We start from the raw sequence: 6,645 nt of genomic DNA on the forward strand, positions 1-6,645 counted from the left end.
ACGGTTGCATATTTCATGTGTTGTTTGTACCGTTTCATGTTGTTTGCTTAGTAACACATGCTCCAAACCTAATGGAAGGTTGAAAAGTAGTATGAAAAGAGGGATGGTAAAAAAAGAAAAGAAATGAAAGGTGAGGAGGTTGGCAAGCATTGTGAACATGATACAGCACCTGTGCAGGTGTAGACTATGCACATGCACAACCTCATTCACCTCCATCCTGAGCACCATCTTTATTAAATGGCTGTTATTACAGTTGTGGGTTATTTGGGTTTGATTGGAAACAAACTAAACTAGTGCTGATTTTCTCCCTCTGCAGTTTATGCAGTGATTCAGATCTAAAATGGCTCCAAAATGTAATTATAGGAAATCAGAAGGAGCTTGTGGAGTGTGTAATTAGTTCAGGCATGCTGGTCTAGAGTATCTTTTTTCACTGTTCCACGCTTGCTTGACTGGATATCAGACAGATGTAATGTGACCTTACAGGACAGACCCCACTAAGGACTGAGCTCCTGAAGGGGATAATTCATTTAGTACACATGTTGCCCTTGTAGGCAGACTGTTCTGCAATTTGCAGGTTTACTTTGGTTTCTTTAGGGGTACATAGTACAATTTGAGAGTGCAGTGCTTGTCATAAAACAAGACTGTTTAGAGGTTTTTTGTTTATAACATAGTGTGTTGTCTGCTTCTCTGCGTGCCCTTGGCCTCTCTGAGAAACAGAACAACACAGTGAAAGGTAGGAGATGCACAACACCCTCAGTATAAAATGTTCAATTTATTATGGGATCAATATAAAACCAAAGTGACATTTCCGTTGTGAGGACCTTCATCAGACAAGACAAACTGACAGCACTTGTTCATGTAAGGGCAGATTGCTTACTCATGGGACCAGGGACAACACAGATGGTATAAATCACAAAAACTACTGTCCTTCGCTTGTCTGGATGTTTTAGTACAGAACCTCCACCCCACTAAAAGAACATGATACTCAGGGATACTGGGTCACAATGGTCACCATCACAGAATGTTACAGCTTGTAAAGAGAGGCTATTGTGTGTCAAACAACAGACTGGCTGTGCTGATCTCATGTCATTCCAACATGTGCCCCTTTTTGGTTATGGATACTGTGACAATAGATGGCCTATATATAGTCATTTTGAAATAACAGTAACTTGTAAACAGTACTAATTTCACCGAACATACAACAGCCATCCCTTCACGCTGTAAACCTCCGCGAAGTTTGGATTTGGAAGAATTTTGCAGAGGTTTACAGCGTGAAGGGATGGCTGTTGTATGTTCGGTGAAATTAGTACTGTTTACAAGTTACTGTTTCGAAATGCAGAGGCGAAAGGACCTATGGTGTTTACGGGACGACTTCAGAGCTTGGTAAGCATAAACCATGTAATTCCTGAACTTGAAATCCACGTATATCATACGTTTTAGAGTTTTTGTGATTGTGACCATAGCTAGCAACGAGCCAGGGTGCGCACGCCGACGTTATTGACACAGAACTCTGTACTGCACAAAACAGAAATATTTTAACCTCTACAGATACATGCCAGGGAAGCCAGGAATAGGGCTAAACATGAAATTCAGTGTCCTTATCCTTTAACTTCAACCGCTCCTAACTGTCGTCACACCTAAACCTAGCCTGGCTCCAGCCCCTGAATCTATTTTTTTGAGTTTTCGAAATGCAATTCAGGGTCTGGAAAGGCTCTCGTCCAGAGTGATCTCTTGGTTGGAATTCCAACTAGGCCAATCAGCGTCCTCTAAAGCTCAATGAGAACTTTTTTTATGGTTCAATATTCACCTTTACGTCCTATTGGTTTGTGAATTGGCCTTAGAAATCTTTTTCGTGATATGAGACTGCATGAGACCCTGTGAATTTATTATTTTTGAATTTCGGTGTACTGACTAGTACACTGGCGGGAAATCTTGTGGTGGAAACTGAAGTGACACGTTCTGCGTGTCACAATATCAGGAAGACAACAAACACTTCGCCCCGCGAAACAAAATCTACATGCACATAAAAGAAAGAAGACCGGTATTTACCTGCATTGAAGCCATCCTTCCAGAAAGTAGCTATAATCTTCCAATCCAGTCTGCACCACAAACGTCTGTTATCATTTTTGTGCATTGGCTGTAGGAGAGGGAATGCCGCTTTAACCCTTTCTCCGTCCTTCCGTCAGGTTAGTGACCTGCAGTTCTATGTTGCTACCACAGGAGGCAGTGGTCCCATAACATCAAAACAAAAAGACTCCACAGATTTCCTTCACCACCACGAAGATTGTGAGTTCAATCCTTGGTGTGGACATACCAAGGTACCATGATGTATTTTGTCACTGGATGTTATAGAAGTTATGTAAAAATGTGGTTACCTGGTGGTTCTATGTCAGTTATTTAATTTATGTGGTAGAGCCATCGGCCATAAATAAACGAGCGTGGGTTATATTTGTTAATTATAAACCCTTTTGCAGCCTAGTCAGCACAAGTATGCGCGCGCATTCTTGAAACAGTACCAGAGGAAGACAGACGAATTCGGCATTATTAAGCGTACGCCTAAAACGAGAAAAGGGCGGACTGCCGCGTACAACAAGAATATTTACACGCTTTTCGGATCTATCAAACTTGCCGTACATGCTGCTGCGCCGATTTCTCTCCCACGGTGTCCTAGAAGAGTGCGGACGTGAATGTGCTTCATGTACCGCCCTCTACACGCCCAAATTCAACCATACAGTATATGGTGAAAACGGAAGGAAGGAACCGACATAATAAGATAGCGTGGAGCAAAGGCAAGACAATTACATTTATGGAAAAACGCAGAAAGAAGAGAAACTTTTTGGAGACGGAGGTGCATGTGCTTGTTGGTGAGTTCCACGCGAGGAAAAAAATCATCTTCGGAAGGTATTTGTACTAGCCTACATTTGTCTGATTGCTCCTACAGTTTAGGTAGCCTACTGTACGTTTCGTGCATCCTGTATTTGGTGTAGGCGAAACGGACATTCTGTATTATGTGGCTGTGAGGAAAGCAAACATTCCAAACATTCTGTGGTAGGCTATGATTGATTTAGGACCAAAAACAGGGAACGATAACACAGATGATCACTTCATAATGTTGGATCACATTAAACATTTTCCCCTCTGGGAAATTAAAGGACAATGCTCGTTTTTGACAACCTGGACCTTATTTACGGCATATTATAAGACGTTTCACTCACCGAGATAACTTTGGTGTAATTCGGAGGCCTGTAGAAGAAATTTAAAATCCAGCGCGAGCCAAGTATATCAATCAATCAATCAAAGCTTTATTTATATAGCGCATTTCATACCCAGAGGCAACACAATGCGCTTTACAGAGAACAAGGGAGGTGGGCAGACATCCCACCCCTACATATTCCAGAGGGAAGCAAAAAAACAGTAATCACCCGGGGGCCAGATAAGTGAGCTGTAAAAATTCTTCCCTGACCCCTCTCAAAGAGGCGATCGAGCAAGCTCCTGGAGTATGTTTGTCTACCGGCTAAGAACATTTATAGAGCAATAAATAACATTAAATTACATTTTCAGAGTAAGAGAGGCTAATAACATCATAGGAGAGACATGGCAAACATTGGTGTATGTCTGTGTGTGCATAAATGTGCCTGGGCCCAGATAGAGGCAGGGTCAGGGGTAGGATCGGGGTAGGAAAAGGATACGGACCCGGGTTAGGGTGAGGGGAAGGGGATCTGAGCCCAGGACTGGTGTCTGTCAGTGTGTGTGTGAGTGTGCCTGGGTCCAGGTAGAGGCAGGGGTCAGGGGTAGGGTGGGGGTAGGAAGAGGATACGGACCCGGGTTAGGGTGAGGGGAAGGGGGTACTGGACCCAGGCCTAAGGCCGGAAGTGGACTGTTGTATGTCTGTGTGTGCATGTGTGTGTGTTAACTAATTTGCTACGACATCTGCAGCAGACACAGGGGTATCTATCGGACTCAGGGTGGTCTACTGGTGACAGTGGGGCATCCACTGGACCTGGTTAGAAGATAGGAGGGAGAGAGAGAGGCACTAGGGAGAGGGGAGGCAGAACAGGGTTAGTAGCACACAGAGCCATATATAGAGCAATACATTACGTCAAACTACATTTTCAGAGCAAGAAAGGCTAAGAGCATCATGGGAGAGGTGTGGCAAACACTAATGTGTGTCTGTGTGTGTGTGCGTGCCTGGGCCCCGATAGAGGCAGGGGTTGGGGTAGGGTGGGGGGTAGGAAAAGGATACGGACCCGGGTTAGGGTGAGGGGAAGGGGATCTGAGCCCAGGACTGGTGTATGTCAGTGTGTGTGTGAGTGTGCCTGGGTCCAGGTAGAGGCAGGGGTCAGGGGTAGGGTGGGGGTAGGAAGAGGATACGGACCCGGGTTAGGGTGAGGGGTAGGGGGTACTGGGCCCAGGCCTAAAGCCGGAAGTGGACTGTTGTATGTCTGTGTGTACGTGTGTGTGTGTTAACTAATTTGTTACGACATCTGCAGCAGACACAGGGGTATCTATCGGTCTCAGGGTGGTCTGCTGGTGACAGTGGGGCATCCACTGGACCTGGTTAGAAGATAGGAGGGAGAGAGAGAGGCACTAGGGAGAGGGGAGGCAGAACAGGGTTAGTAGCACACAGAGCCATATATAGAGCAGTACATTACATCAAACTACATTTTTAGAGCAAGAAAGGATAAGAGCATCATGGGAGAGGTGTGGCAAACACTGATGTGTGTCTGTGTGTGTGTGCGTGCCTGGGCCCAGATAGAGGCAGGGGTTGGGGTAGGGTGGGGGGTAGGAAAAGGATACGGACCAGGGTTAGGGTGAGGGGATCTGAGCCCAGGACTGGTGTATGTCTGTATGTGTGTGAGCGTGAGTGTAGGTGTGCCTTGGTCCAGTTAGAGGCAGGGGTCGGGGGTAGGGTTGGGGGTGGGAAAAGGATACGGACCCGGGGTAGGGTGAGGGGAAAGGGAACTGGGCCCAGGTCCAGGCCTAAGCTGGATGTGGACTGGTGTGTGTCTGTGTGTACGTGTGTGTGTTAACTAAGTACTACAACATCCACAGCTGACACGGGGGTATCTATTGTCTGCGGGCGACAGTGGGGCATCTACTGGACCAATGTATACAGAGGATTCACAGGTAGGTTTGAGGCTGCCTTTCTGTGTCTCAAGTTCCTAGCTAGTGATTGTAGGCTAGGTCGAAAAGGTATGTCTTGAGGTCTCGCTTGAAGACCTCCGTTGTTTCGGCCCTTCTTAGGCACTCCGGTAGGGTGTTCCAGAGGTTGGGGGCATAGAAACTAAAAGCTGCCTCTCCGTGTTTCTTGGTCCTGGCTTTTGGAACTGTTAAAAGTTCAGTACCTGAGGATCTGAGTGGTCTGTTGGGCATGTACTTAACAAGCATGTTTGAAATATATTCTGGTGAGTGATTGTGGAGAGATTTATAGACTAGTAGTAGTATTTTAAAGTCTATTCTAGAGTTGACTGGTAACCAGTGTAGTGATTTTAAGGCTGGTGTGATGTGTGCCCTTCGTCTAGTCTTAGTGAGGACTCGTGCTGCAGCATTCTGTATCATTTGTAGCTTAGAGATTGCTTTCTTTGGTAGGCCTGATAGTAGAGCATTGCAGTAGTCCAGCCTGCTTGTGATGAAAGCATGCATTAATCTTTCGGTGTCAGCCTGAGAGAGAAAGGGTTGCACCTTGGCAATGTTCCTTAGGTGGTAGAAAGATGTCTTTGTAATATTCTTTATGTGGTTTTCGAAATTAAGATCTGAGTCAAGTATGACACCTAGGTTTTTAGCCTGGCAATTGGTGTCAATTTCCAGAGTTTTTAAGTGTGCAGCTAGTTTCTCTCTTTCAGCTTTTTCTCCAATGATCAGTACTTCTGTTTTGTCCTGGTTTAGTTGGAGGAAATTATGTGACATCCATACATTTATATCTGTAGTACACTTGACAAGGCAGTCAACCAAGCTGTAGTTACTGGGTGTTACAGAAATAATAAATATCCATGTAATGGCGGCGGACGGGGCACTGAGAATGCAGCTTCTAAAAAATCTAAATAAAGACAGATTGATGAAAACAACCGTTTCACAGCAGAAAATAGATTTTTTAGAAGCTGCATTCTCAGTGCCCCGTCCGCCGCCATTACATGGATATACTTGGCTCGCGCTGGATTTTAAATTTCTTCTACAGGCCTCCGAATTACACCAAAGTTATCTCGGTGAGTGAAACGTCTTATAATATGCCGTAAATAAGGTCCAGGTTGTCAAAAACGAGCATTGTCCTTTAAGACTCTCATCTAAATCACCCGGTAAATCACACTTAAGCATTTATTTGGCTTCCGACAGAAAAACATATCAAATGAATATGGCTTCACAATAAAATGTTTAATGGAAAATAAAGTTTACAGACAAACTCAAAGAAAATGACTGTGTTTCCCCAGACTCTGACGTGGGGTGGGACTCAGAGGAGGGGGGAGTCTGCACTCCTTGACCAGACGGTCGTGCCCCCGCCGGTTGCAACCTCCACCTCCAGTGCCACGACCTCCAGTGCCTCCACCTCCAGCGCGCCGGCCTCCACCGCCCACACCTCCACCTCTGGCTGCCAGCGTCCCTGCCTCAAGGGTCCCTGAGGGAAACCGTCTGGCCTTCCTCTCAGACGCT

This window comes from Borostomias antarcticus (genome assembly GCF_949987555.1).
Source record: "Borostomias antarcticus genome assembly, chromosome: 1".
Lineage (NCBI taxonomy): Eukaryota > Metazoa > Chordata > Actinopteri > Stomiiformes > Stomiidae > Borostomias > Borostomias antarcticus.